A 15,127-nucleotide genomic window follows, 5' to 3' on the forward strand; every position below is an offset into this window, starting at 1 on the left:
TCCATCTGTTTTGATTCTTAAAAACACAAACTTCATGATGTCCTGCCTGTAAGATTAATTCGCATTATTTTTCTTGCTGTTCTTAAGCAGAATTACATGTCCATTTGGACCTCCAGCAACAGGATTTCCTGGAAATTTGTCCTCATTCTATGATTTTCCCTCATATTCTGTTTCTGTCATAGCACAACTTAGCTGTGCTTAGGCAGACTTTATTTCAAAAAGGTTCCCTATGAGAACATACCAGTTGTTCCCTGCTGCTCACAACTCTTACCAAAAGTGTTTTGCTCTTCCATTTTCTTCCAGAGCTTGGATGAAAGATAGTTGCCACTGAGTGTGGAACAAGACATTTGTGATTTTGTCCTGTGTTCTGCACCATGATAGAGGTGCAAGACCAGCGTTGAAATGTGTTCATAGTTTCATAGACACCATGTACTTACTTCAGGGATTAAAAACAAAAATATAGCCTCTCTGTTGCTGCCAGAACTACTGAGGTGGCTGAATACTCTCTATGAGTTCTTTTGCTTATGCTTTCCCAGGACCATGTGAAGTTGTACACTTGGGGCATGGGAAGAGTTTACCATTGATGGGGGTTTTCTGAGGCTGCAAGCCTCCAGAGTGGTTTGTTTGCCAGCTTCTTTAACATGGAAATCTGTTACTTTCTGGAGTTGTTTAACAGTCCATAAGGTGTTAATTGAATGTACAGAAATGTGTACTTTTATGATAATTGGACAACAGAAAAAGTGATGATTGATACAAGAACTTCAAGGCCCCTAAGAATGTAACCCATTTAGAGAAAGGTACAATTTTTTTAAGTGAAGGAGGGACAAATACTCAGTGATTATCAAATGGTTGACAGCTCCCTGCTTCATGTTTTTTGGTTTCTGTTACTGTTTTAAAGCCCCTGAAAACTTGAGTGACTGTTGGGGTCTGGTGGAGATCACTGTTGCTTCAAATTCATAGACCTGTTTCCCTAGAAAAATAGCTGTAAAAACAAAAAAGATTTCTAAAACATAAGGAATATTCTGGGAATATTCGAGCACACAATGCTGAACTGAATTTGAAATTTCATCAACATTTCTACTGTGATTGGAATAAATGACAAAGAAAGTGAAGGGTTCAATACCATCCTCTTACATGCACCATGTCATACTAGTAGAAAAATCCCTTCTAAAGAAGGGGATTGCTTACACATTAGTGGATTAGATAAGGATGGAGGTGGTGATTCCTTTTTTTTTTTTTTTTTTTTTTTTTTTTTGGTCATAGTTTGATACAGTGATGTAGACAGGTTGTGAAGGAAGGCATTAAGGGGTCATTAAATTTGCCTCTCCCTCTGTGGCTTGACTAGCCAGTTGTGATCCCCAATTGTGTTTGAAAGTACCCAGATTACATTCTAAGGAATTATTTACAGAATCATGCAAAAATTTCACACTTTCCTAAAGAGACCATAAGAGCAGCAGAAATGTGATGGTATGACAGATGTGCTGAGCAAATTAAACCTAAACTATTTTACTTATATGTATATGAGTTGTGAACTGAGCCCTGTGAGTGCCACACTGACTGACTGATCAGACAGCAAAACCAAATTCTGACAGCAGCAGCTTTAGTCCTGCTGTGCTTTGCCTCTTTAGCCTTGCTGTTTGACGGGGTGATCAGATGTGCTCTGGGGCATCTCTCTTCCATCCTCAGATGGAAAACTATTCAAACCTCAAACTGATTCAATGTTATTATTTAAATAAGCACTATGGCTACGAGAACTATGGCTACCTGGCAATATTTGGTTGGGAAGTACCTGCTTACAAGGTCGCAACGAAGAATGACCTTTAGGGCCTCCCAAATTTTACATTTGTGACTTTTTGTAAGTATAATAAAGACGTGACAAATCAGGTTGATTTTCGTCCTTTCTTTCTACTGTTCTTACTTGCCTAGTCACCTGTATCTCTTTCCCAACTAATTCAATGGCAGTGTTCCCTTTTGACTGTTCTAAGTCTCAATCAGTATGTTTCAATCAAATTAGTTTATGTGTAAGAACAAAGGTGTCAAAATTCTGTTTTTGCAGTGATACTGGGAGTGCAGGATATCCCTCTGGGTTCAAATGACTGGGTTCAAATGACCAACTTTTCAATATTAAAAAACAATAAATTTTTTTACTTTTACAGTAGTTCCCACCTGAAATACCATGTTCAGTTCTGAGTTCCATAGTACAAGGAAGAGATGGCCGTGCTGGAGGCTATCCAGAAAAGGGACTAAGATTAAGGGACTGGAGCATCTCTCATATGAGGAAAGGCTGAGAGATCTGGGACTAGATAAGGCTCAGAAGGTTCCTATTATTGTAAAAAAGGAACTGACCCCTGTACCACTGACCAGTGAATTCTGTCTATGAGTAACAACCAGCTGTCCTGTACTCAGAAGCAAAGGTGCTGTATTGGTTTAGTTTGTCTGTTTCCTCAGCGGGATCTGGATCATCTCCCTTGACAAACAGTGAACTGAATCATCAGCTGATGTCTGACTACCAGGCATAGTTGAGCAGCTTTTTATTCAGCACTGAAGATCTGGCATGAGTGGAAAGGAGAAAACCCTTTCTGGCCATAAATAAATTATGTGATGAGTAGATATGTGCAGTGTATCTGACTATCCTACCACTTCTGGTGGTTTCTTGTTACTGAACCATAAAGAAATCTACTTATACACCTATCTCTGATCCTCACCTCTGTATTCTTCCAGGGAGGTATGAGGCAGTACAGGAAAATGTGTAGTGACTGAAAATACCTCACAAAAGTAGCTGAAGTGAACATGGTTTTCTCATGATCGTATAGCAGAGAGAACAGGGTATGATATGTATTTATGCTGGCGCTGAACTAGTGGTGAATGTGATTTGTGCTTTGCTTTACAGACATTAAAAATGTGTTCCCACTAGTTCAAGAGTGGCTGGGATTCTCTTCAAGGCATGGCCAGAGGGAGTGTGTTCTTTTCACGAGTTGCCAGAACGTTACTGAGGTTTGCCTGGATTTAAATGAGGTGTAATGATTCAGCATGCTAAGATAAAATTGTGAAGTTTTTTGAAATCTAAATAATCCTTGTTGTTTAAGAAATCTCTAATTCTTCTTGCAGGGAAATTTTCTTTTCCTGGTTAGGCAGAGTAATTTTTAGGCTAACTTAGTAATCCTTAGTGCTTCAATTGCAGTTACTGCAACAAGAACATTTTCTAAGTATCCATCTAAGTATCTAAATTCCATTCATATTATAAGTGCATTACACTTCACTGGTATTTCTTGTGGTTGTCTATTTTTGCCATGATTTTTACTATCTTTTTTTGTATATTTTATAATCTGTTAAAGCTCGGTGGAATTGCTTGTTTCCTCTGTTACTAATGACCTTGGATTTTTGCACCCCCAGACAAATTAGTACAAGGAATACAAAGGAAACATCTGTTCTCCGTGTGGGTGTATAACTAGCAAGCAAGGTTAATTTGTTTTGTTTTTGTTTTTCCTTTTAGTCTGTCCCACTGAAGATGAAATAGGTAGAATGTTTCAATATCTTCAGCATATTCTGATGACAGGTTATACATAGCATTACTTCTGGAGACTGTCACTAATGTTTCACTTCTATATACATCAGAAAAAAATGCTGGAGGTAAATCCTGAAGCTAAAAGTAATGGGAGAACTCCTGACCTGGCTGTAGGTTTACAGAATTATGAATACAGGGAATAAGTTTAAATCAAAGCTTAAACTCACATCGTTATTTCACTACATAGAATGGTTGGGGTTGGAGGGGACCTTAAAAATCATCTAATTCCAACCCCCTGCCATGGACACCTTCCACTAGACCAGGTTGCTCAGAGCCCCATCCAGCCCGGCCTGGAACACTCCCAGGGTTGGGGCATCCACAGCTTCTCTGGGAAAACTGTGCCAGGGTCTCACCAGCCTCATCCCAAAGAATATCTTCCTAATATCTAGACCTACTCACGCTGAATTTGAACTCATTCCTCCTTGTCCTGTCACTCCTGTGACTCCTTCTAAATAATCTCTCTCCATTTTTCTTTTTGGTGTCCCCTCAGGTACTGGAAGGTAGCTATTATGTCACCACAGAGACTCCACTTTTCCAGGCTGAGCAATCCCAATTCTCTAAAGCTTTCCTAACAGAAGAGCAGCTTCATTCCTTTAATCAATTTGGCAGCCTTGTCTGGATCCACTGCATATGTTTATATGTATTAAATTATATCACTATTTTCACATATTAGTAATTTTTCACCCCAAGCAATACATATATACAACCTAGTATAAAATAACTGAGAATTTATTCTGCAATTGGCTGTTAAGGACTGAATAATCTCTTCTCAACAAATTCAGTTGGTGCTAAAGAGAATGATCTAGCATCATTCAAACTTTGGAGGAGAATGCTAGGAAATGAAATATGTTTGGAAACGAATAATTCACATGCAAAAAGTAAAGTCATACAGCAAAAGCAAGAAATTTAGCTCATTTGTCTACCTATGTTATAAAAATTAAATACAAGCTCTTGGTTGTGTGACTAAACAAGTAGATTTATTGCTAAGAGAAGGGGAGGAGTGTGTCATAAAAGCCAAATTTGCTTCTCATCCACTAGAAATAAAGGAGTGTAGCTTTCAATAGAAAGAAGGTTCAGATTTTATTTAAGTATGCCTGAAAAGGGAAATGTAATTTTCAAGAACATTAAGGGAATTATAAAACTAATTATGTATGTAAATGAAAATAATTGAAAATAAATCAGAATTAATTGACAGCTGCCACTCTTCCTTATTTATTTTGTTGTGTCTACCAATTGTATGTACTGGAGGCAGTGGGTAAATTCCATCTCATTTCACAGCACTGTCTGAACAGACTCCCACCAGAAATACACAGCATAGCAGTCATGAATGCACCGTGTCAATTCATTCATCACGGCACTTTCTGGTTCACTGGACTCAAATTTTCCATGGCATTTTTCAGTTTGAAAAAAATTTAAAAAATCATCTCCCTAAACTCTTCTCAGGTTGCTAAATCTTTAGTTTTGAGTTGCAATTTTTGCTGACCTGGAACAGAAGACAAATGTTGACGTGTCATTTGTGTCATGTAATTGGTATCATTAACAATTTTCTTACCATGAGGGAAAAGCAATTGCAGGTCTTGGATAATACAGTTCTCTTAAAAAGAAAGAAATCAATGCTTAATTGAGATTATAGTATTGTTTCTTTTTAGGCAGGACCAGTCAAGATTCAACCTATCTGGTTTTGAAAAAGCAGAGCCTTTTGTTTTTAAGGTGAGGAGCTAATGCACAGCTGCATCTCACAGGACCTAAAGATAAGTCTTGTCAGAAAAGACAAAACACATCTTAACCTTGCCCATGGTGAAAGCAGAAATGCACCAAATTTTTCTGAGGGCTATACCCTCTTCTCAAGTGTCCAAGGGAAAAACTTGTGTATGACTGCAGTGCTTCAAAGTCAAGTAACAGGTCTTGAATGACTACTCAGCATAAAAATGTTGGGTGCTTGGGAAAGCTCTTGGGTCTGAAATGACCCACACAAACTTGAAGCAGTTTGTTTTTATAATGCCAATGTACATTCAGCTGGAGTAGGAAATAATAACCCAAGGGTATCAACTCCTATAAACTTTGAAATTATTTTGAATATTAATTTCTTAATGATTTGAGGCTACTTTTACAGTGTGCATGCTAATTTAAAATGACATTTAGCAAGAGATGTGCTAAACCAACTGAAGTTCACAAATTACAGAACTCAATAAAGGTCATTATTTAATGTAAGAGACAAAAGGTGTCTCAAGGACATATACCTTCAGGTAAGGAAGCTGGGGAGAGTTTTGAGATCCCTTCTTGAAGAGGTAAATCATATTATCAGCACTAATCAGGTCAGCTCAAAACACCAATGGTTCCTGAGTAATCTGATACGCAGAAAAAGAAAGTGAGAAACTAAAAAGTGGCTTAGTTAACTTGCATGACAAATCTAGGCTTGCGTTGAGATTGAAGCTCAAAACTCTAGTTGCCCTTGCTGGCTTTTTCCAGTCATCTTCTCTGCTTGCCTGTAATGGCATTGGTGGCTTCTGTGATGATCTGCTCCACAGCCTTCCCAGGACTGAGGTGAGATGGCCTGGTCTCTACCTTTCTTGACCATCCTTCCTAACTTAGAGTGCAACTTTTGTCTAGTTCTTGTCGTCATGAACAGTCACCAGAGTGTGTCAGAGATGACAGAACTGCCTCAAAGTCAATGATGGCTCAGCACTGTCAGAGGTACTCTCCCTGTAACTCCAGATATGTGTATGAAAATTTACCTAATCAGTCTGTAAATTGATTATTTTCTGCAATGGGCAGTAGTACCTTTTCCTTAAGTTATGCCATCACCAGGGACCTGGGAGACCTGAGAGCTGACCCGGATGGAAATGACTGAGGTATTGAGTGTCTCAGCCTCTTCCATCTTCTCAGTCTGTTACCTGCTTCATTCTGCAGCAGATACACCTAGTCTCAAATTTTGTGCTAATTTCTTAATCCTTCGGAATCAGATCACTGAACAAGCCAAAGTCCACCATCTGCAAAAACCACAGTCTCTACTTTGCTATTTGTCTTACTTTTATATTTTTAAACTCTGTCATCTCATGGTCATAACAGGCAAGCCCTCCATTAATTATTGACTGCTTCATTATTTGTGAATAGCAGCTTTTGCAGACCATCTCCTCTAGTAGCGGCTGCAAGAAATTGCCTAAAACACACTCTAGAAATTCAAATTATTTGTATTATACTATAATTCCCTCCAGAAGATTCTGAGATCCTAACTCTACCCATGAGAATTAAGTATTGTTAAAAGTGTCTTCAATTTTTTTTTTTCCATTATAAAGTTTGTTTTTCCCTTTTCTCTTGCTGACTAAATTTTCTGTAAGCAAAATCCATCAGCATGTCCATTCTTTTTTTGGCCTTTCTTCCTAGACTTAGCCTAAGATTTCATCCTAACTTTTCCCTCTCTACTGTAGCTGACTATGGTGGAGAGTCATCTTCAGAGAGCATGGTCTCCCCCCTCTTTCTGTCTGTATGGTTTTATAATCTTTCCTTGAAAGTCTGTGCCTATCTCAGTGTTCCGTTCCTGTGAACAATTCCATAATAATCCCTGAAACATTACAGCTCTGGAAAAACACAGGAACTTTTAGTTCCTCCTCTTTGTCACATTGTGTATTTTTAATTCGATAGGCATACACAGCCTTGTTGTTCCTATGAATTTCTATTTCTGTTTTACTTTGAGATGCAGTGACTCAATCTTGGATTTCTGTTTTTAACAGATCTCAAAAGAATGCAGTGGACTGATGAGGAGATAGACAAGGATGGGGAAAAATATCTTCCTACTTACAGAAAAAAAAAAATTAAATTGTGCTTAGGGGAATGGTACAGAACTGAGTAGAATGAAACCACACAGACATTGAGAAATGTAGACTCCTCCTGTGGAGTTTGCAGTCCTTATGGAACTGAAAGGTGAGTGATAACACATGAACCAATGAATATGTGATAACATGGGTACATGAACAGAGAGCCAGCTGATTTATCTTACAAAATTTACATCTGAGCTGCTATTTTTTGCCCTTTACAACAATGAGCAGAAAAGAGGTGCTTTGTGGGTTGAGGGTAGTTTGTGTGTCTTGGACACTCAAAATGCCTATTTCTTTCTGTTATTTGCATAAAGAACCTCTACAAGCAGAGTAGCTACCTCAGATACGGAGCTTTACATGTCAGAATTTAGATAGGTGCATCATCCTTCATGATTTTCATAACTATTCAGATGACTATATCAATCAATATCTCAAACAAATGCTAAAGTAAAAGTCTTTCCCTGCTATAAATAAATTTTAAAAAACCCAACACAGCACAAGAAGTGTGGTGCCAAAATTAATACAGATCTTGAAGCATTATGTCAATTTTCATGCCCTATTGAGGATAATTATAAGGTTGAATTTAAAAGTGAGTTCTTTATATATCTTTATCTTTTTCAGATACAATTTTCTCACCTTTTTGCCTATTTTCGTTTCCCCTTAGAGCTGTGCATTTTTAATTTGCAATTTCTCTCTTCTCTGTCCTTTGTACTGCTGGTAGTCCATAGAGTTTGTGGCAAAATTTTGTATATATTGATTACAAGAAAAAAAATACTTTTTTCTTGCAATCCCTTTCTTTACTCCTTACAAAGTAAAACCTGAAAGGTCAAAATCTGAGTCCTGTATCAGTCATCCTCCATCTGACAAAATGCCCCCACAAAAGCGAAGAGCATTGCTATTTTTTTAAACATGTGTTAACATACCAAGACTTGAGTATTTGGATGATCTGATAATTTTTAAAATTTTAATACCAGAGTTAATTGAAGTACTTGGCCACATTTTCTTTAGAAGGGCCTCTTGTAGATATTTGAGATTATATGTTCTGCTCCAGACACACCCTTTCTGTTTCATTTTCTACATCTTCTTTTAAATTTTTGTATTTAATTTTTTGCATAGTTGATCTTGGTATTCACAAGGGATTTAAATTGTTTGGCTTTTCTTTTATCTGCTTTTCTAAAAGGGAGAAAAGGGTGGTTTTACCTCCATCCAAATGCTGCTTGTGCAGGTGTCAAAGTTCAACAGCTACTGAGCTGCCAAATCAAAGAGAATTCCATAACTGGGTTTGAAAAGAGTCAATTTGAAATGGGAACAAATGAAATTCTGAATATTGCATGCCACTCAATAATAACAAAAACTCATAGGGAAAAATGCCACTGAGCAGCAAAACCTGGCAGTTTTCGTAGACATACAGGCCCATATTTTCCCTAAACATCATTAGCTGCTGGTATTTCTAAACCAGGCTAATGAGAGCTTTAACAAGGAATCAAACAAGTTCTTCCTTTTCAAAGGTTTGCATCAAAGATCTGATCAGTTGAAAAAGACAGTTCTGAGCCCTGGGTTTATACCAGGATACTTAGTCAGAATGACACTTCAAATTGTTGTGCAAAATACACACAGCATACCCTAAAAGTCCTCCTGGCAAGTTCACTCATGTTGTGCTTAGAAGAGCAGATTTGCCTCAAATTTATTTTCTGTATTTTTACAAGATTAGGACAATTCAAGAGACACAATATTCCTCTTTTAATTTAGAAGAGCACACCAGAAATAACCACTGAGAATGAAGTTTTTCTGTTATCAAAAAAGATTAAATTTGTTTCCTAAAATGAACACCATCTTTCTATGCACAGTCACTCTATTGTAGCTTTTTTCATTGTTCTAGGTAATAAGATTATGATAATTCTTTCTATTACCTATTTTTCCTTTGAAAACAATTGTGATTTCAAAAAACCCCTTCAGTATATAAAGATTTTACTGTACTGAGAAATATCTTATTTTAGTAGTTTCAAAACAGGTTATATCCTTTTAGTTCTCTTTGAACTTATTTAAGCAATAAATTATTTCATTTTCTCATTATCTGTGGATTGATATGGGCATAAAGTAACCAAAAGCACATTTGTAAAACATCCCAAATCTGTGCTTCTTTCTCCCTCCAAAATGCCCAGAGGATGATTGAATACTGCCATGAGTGAGGACAGTGTCCAGGGGATGACTTATCTTCTAGCCTGACCTTGCAGAAATGTAAAAAGTTTTCACTTTGTGCTTCTTTCCAGCTTGTTTCACATGCCTAGGGTGCACCAGGAGGTGGTCCCTGCACTCACAGATTGGTGTGACCATTTGAAAGGCTTTTTAAGAAGAGCAGGTGAAAACTGGGAGCTGAGCAAAGAGACGGATGTGCAAATAGGTTGGTTGCATTTAGTCTGTGAGTTGAATTTGTAAGAATTGATGTGCAAGCTAAAGAGAAGCTGCTATTTGCAATCTAAAAACATGGGTTACATTTTATTGCTCTAACAAATTTTAAACTATGCTAGATGTTATTCAGCATCCTCTACTGGGCTTGTAACTATTTACACATATTGGGTATTCCAGAAGGAAGCCTTGACCAAGAAAAGAAGAAGAAAAGAAGTACAAAATAGTGTAGGGTTAGGTGACTTTTTCTATCCAGATTTAAATTAAAAATTAATTCAAACTTCTGCTTTTATCGTCACACAGTCCCCTCCCTGTGCCTTTTCAGTGCCTTTAAAGTGTAGCTCTATGCAGCTGACATAAGATGCCTCCCTGAGGAACTTGTTTGCCTGTATAGTTTTACCTATTTTTGCCTAAATACCAGTGTTACCTGATATTTAGGCAAAACCAATTATTTTTTCAATTTTTATCTGAAAAATTTTTTTTAATTTTTACTTGAGAAAATCCCCACATCATTTGCTGTGTATGAAAAGTAAGATATTAGAATACAAATACTTCAAAAGTAGCTCTAATTATAGTGGAAATTGTTTGCTCAGTCGACTCTGAGAAAAAAAAAAAAACATATACAAAAAAAGCACTGCTGCAAAGATTTTTAGAAAATCAAAATATGACCATTTTTGAAAGTTGGACTAGGAAGATTTTAGGAATTGAGAGGGCAGCTGGCTGATATTCAGAGTTTTCAATGCCCCTGAGCCATGGGAGTTTCCCCTGTGTGCATTTCTGGCTCTTTTAGAGTAAGAGGCCATACTTTGGAACATACTGTGGGGAATGATAAAATATTACTTTGGCTGCAGATAGATGTGTTCACCTATCTACCAGTACATTTTAGCAGGAGAAGCTCCTTGAGTTAGAGTATGAAACCTTTTTCATTAAGCCAACAGAAATTATGGCTGTAAAGATAGACCATTATATTTTTATTTCTCCAAATAAAAATGAGTCAATTGTGCCTAAAAGATAGGGAGCTTTTAGTCCTTTGAATAAAATCTCTGCATCTAAACATGTATTTCAAATACCAGCATTGTTGTTCTGGGATTTTAGTACTTATTAAACGGGTGACACATAGTTTAAGGAGGGCTAAAATGCCTTAGAGCAATTTGTAGTTTCAAGAAAAATAGAACCAAGCTCTATATTAAAAACGTCTGGGAAACCAGTCTGCTTTAAAATGGGCTGATGAGATGTAATACTGGAATGCCAGTATAGTGCTTATGTAAAGAGCGAATTGCTCATCATAAAGATTAAATCTTCATAGTGCTGTGGCAAGTGGCAATGAACTGGCAATCCATCTGTTCTCACTCTCTTCAAATATTAGAATTTATTACTGCAGAAAAAAAATAGCTGCTAATTTTTGAACCAACCACCTGTAAAGAACAAGTCATTGCACAGATAAGATGTGTTCCTCCTCACCCCCAGCTGCACCTTCAGCTAACTTCATTTCCTCAGTTTGAATGAGAGCATATTTCAAGTGAAGAGCAATTACATGGCTCCGTGCCTTGTATAACCTGTTAAAAACAGTAATTTGCTGGCATAAAATTAATTCTGGGCACAGTTTACAGATCTAACTAGCTTAGAGTAAGAACATTTCTTTCTTCAAAATATAGTACCGCTGAAGGCTTGCTTGGATGGGTTTACTATTTATATTGTGCTTTGGTTAAATGCTGGGTTTAAAACAGATTTGTTGACAGCAGATAAGGCAATGCCTTTATGTATTGACCGTGCAACACAATGGCATTTATTTTTCTATGCACTTATTTGTGCAAGATAACTTCCTGTTTTCTAAATGGGTGTAATTCTTTCCATCTGGGGAGAAACATGGATTTCAGTTATACTCTGTAAGAGAGGGGATTCAACAGTGATAATAAAACAGTAAGCTTTACTTAGTGGTTATTTCTTTCTTTCTCCAGGGTACTCTGTTACAATATGTAAACACTTGGCCAATTCCCTTTGTCATCTGAAAAGATCCCAGAGTATTTTTTACTGCAATACAGCACCCCACTGTTGTAACTTTATGCTGAAACTGTGGGCATTACATTTGTTATGAAACAGTACATGGTGTTCCAAGACACTTTGTTTGAAACAAAAGGAACTTCCCATATTATTTTTCATATTTCATTGAAACTTCACCTTTGCATCTCCTTTCAGAAATACTGAACACCTCAATCACTTTTCTTAACAATGTTTTCATCTAGTCTGTATTTCAGGGTACATGTTTTGCTATTCTGATTTAACACTTTGAAACACACTTAGGTTTATGAATGAATCTTTCTGAAGGACATCAAAAGTTACCAAGGAATCGCCTGAGTTGGAAGGGATCTTAGTGATCAACAACCTGCTGCAAGGTGCCCCTATCAACAGGGACACCTTGCAGCAGACCAAGCTATTCAGAGCTCCATCCAACCTGGCCTTGAACATTTCCAGGGATGGAAGCTGCAGCTTCTCTGAGCAACCTGTGCCAGGGCCTTATCAACCTCACAGGAAAGAAGTTTTTCCTAAGAACTAATCTAAACCTACTGTCTTTCAGTTTGAGGTCATTCCACCTTGTCCTGTCACTCCAAGCCCTTGTAAATAGTCTCCCCCATCTTTCATGTGAGCCCCCATCAGGTACTGGAAGGCCCCAGGCAGGTCAATCCAAAACCTCTCTTTTCCAGGCTGAACAATCCCAATTCTCCCAGCCTTTCCACACAGGAGGGGTGCTCCAGCCCTCTGATCAATTTGGTGGCCTCCTCTGGGCTAACTTCAGCAGATTGATATCGTTCCTATCTCATCCAAGCAATTTCAGCTTGGCAGGCAGAGAGGTTTTCTGGCAGGACAGTCGTGTTATTTGCCAACGATTTCACTAGAGATGATGGAAAACCCTTGTATTAAAAGTAGGACATAAATGGCCACTGAGAGACTTAAATGATGAAGTTTCTCAGGCAAGATGCCTTTATCAGAAGTGAAGAGGAGTAAGGAGGGGTTCTGACCTTCTGTTGAGATATGTGAAAACTCCAGAATCTTGGAATCATAGAATAAAAGACTGTTTTCTTCTGGAAGGGGTCTTAGAGATAATGTAGCTCCCCTTCATTCTGTGACCAGGGACACCTTTCTCTACACCAGATTGCTCAAAGCTCCATTCAGCCTGGCTTTCTTGGAAAGTTGAAGAAACAGAGCAAATCATTCTAAAATTTGGGCTTTTTTCACTGTTTTTATTTAAAAAAAGCCTCCTCCAAGTTTTCATGAAGATTCATGTTAAGCTGAACTCGTATTCTTTGCACTGGCCATTGCTTTCTGCTTAGAGATGTTTAAGTGTTCAGCCATTCAGATGATTGGAGCCGAAGATTGTGAGAGAGGATGTCAGACAAGGAATATGTACCTCAGAAATGGATGAAAACTGGAGATAGAGCTGAATAATACTTTATCTAAGCAAATTAAGAAACGTGTGGTATCTAATTTGGTTTCATACAGCAAAATGAAGAATTTGTCTATGAATCTAAGCAATTTGTAGCTGACTACTTTAACTAGTTCTGTGTTAGAAAAATGGTGCAGTGAGTCTGTTCATTTATCTGCAGAAACATGAGAGTTGTTTACCCAAGAATCTTTATGAAGTCAGACATTCTAGCAGAAGTAGTTTGGGATGAGCACAGATGGTAAATGCGTTACTCAAAAGTGATGAATCCCCAGGTGATATATGAAGACCATTTTATTGTCAGGGATGTCAATGAGGAGCCACCAGTTTCTTGAGGTGATCTTGTTAATTTTGTATGCAGGTTTTACGATTTATCTTCCAGGCTCTGAAGAGCAATTAAATTCACCTATGCTCATCAAAAGACTTAATGAGTGTCATAAGTTTTGATGATAATGCTGTTCTTTTCTTCTTTAGGCAGCTTCATTCACTTACAGAGCTATAGACTTTAAGCACATAAATGTCACAACATCAGAATGGAATGGCTTTCAGGAGGGGGGGCTTTTAATTTAAATTCTGACCTCATTTTACATTACATGCAGGATGAGCCTTCTGCAGGCAGAATGTCAGGTAGGTAACCCAGGTATGGTCTGCTCTGGTTCCTACAAGTCTAAAGGACCTTGTACTATCATAGCTTTTTAAAAAAGGATGGCTTCTGCCTGATACTTGTTTTATAATATATCTAAAACACCAATAAATCCTCCTTAAATGTATTAAAATCTACTATTTGCCAGAATAAAGTCTTGTGGTAAGATGTAATTCATACAAATTTTCAAAACAGATGATAACAACTCACCTGTAACTTTTAATTGTGAGTTCTAGAATTAAAAATAATCAGAACTATATGAATGTAGCATGTAATAGTGATAACTGTTATATGAAAAACTATTGACATTTCCATACTTCATAGATGCAACAAACACAGCTTTGACCCCTCAGTGAGTTCACATACACCAATTTTTCTTGAAAAGCTTTTTTTTTATATTTTTTATAGTAACATCATTTCCATGTAAGAAAAGAAATATATAAATGTGAACAGGAATAAGTCACATAATCCTTTAAAATGTTGACAATTTGTAACCAGGGTGCCCAGATCATGTTGAAATTTTTAAAAATTTATCCTTGTTCTCAATGGTGGCCACTAGATGACAAAATCCAATGCATGGCAAATAAATGAACCAGCAAGGTTTGCTAAATAAAAAAGTTTTAGGTTTGGGGAACAAAATGAGTTATTGTTATTTGTACCACTGTTGTAGTGTTCCTTTCATATAGGTGAAGGAATAGTTCATTTTAGAATGAAAGAACAGTTTTCATACAGCATTTTTAATGAGATGCAGGTTCTCATACCTACACTTCTTTTTTACTTGAGATTATCTGTTGGTGTTTTAAAGTGCAAGAGTTCATCAGCAGTGAAAATCTGCAGAAAGAGCAATCAAGCATTTTTTGTGGGCAGAAATAATCTTCCAAGGTTTATTGTTTTTATGGCTTCAGTACAACTCAAAGCAATGCAAAGACTGATGGCACAATGTCCAAAGCACCTGTAAGACACAGCACCTCTGGAAAGATTAATGTCTCATCCACAGAGAAAGCATGGTATTATCTGTTGTTATGACTGTCACTTCTTTGATTCTTTCAAAGCTGAGGGAGGAGATTGTGCCCCTCTGCCCCCTCTGCTGAGACCCCACCTGCAGGGCTGCATCCAGCTCTGGGCTCCCAGCACAGCAAGGACAGGGACCTGCTGGAGCCAGGCCAGAGGAGGCACCAAGGTGATCAGAGGGATGGAGCAGCTCTGCTGGGAGGAAAGGCTGAGAGAACTGGGATTGTTCAGCCTGGAAAAGAGAAGGC

Source organism: Haemorhous mexicanus, chromosome 2, assembly GCF_027477595.1.
Source record: "Haemorhous mexicanus isolate bHaeMex1 chromosome 2, bHaeMex1.pri, whole genome shotgun sequence".
In the NCBI taxonomy this organism is placed as follows: domain Eukaryota; kingdom Metazoa; phylum Chordata; class Aves; order Passeriformes; family Fringillidae; genus Haemorhous; species Haemorhous mexicanus.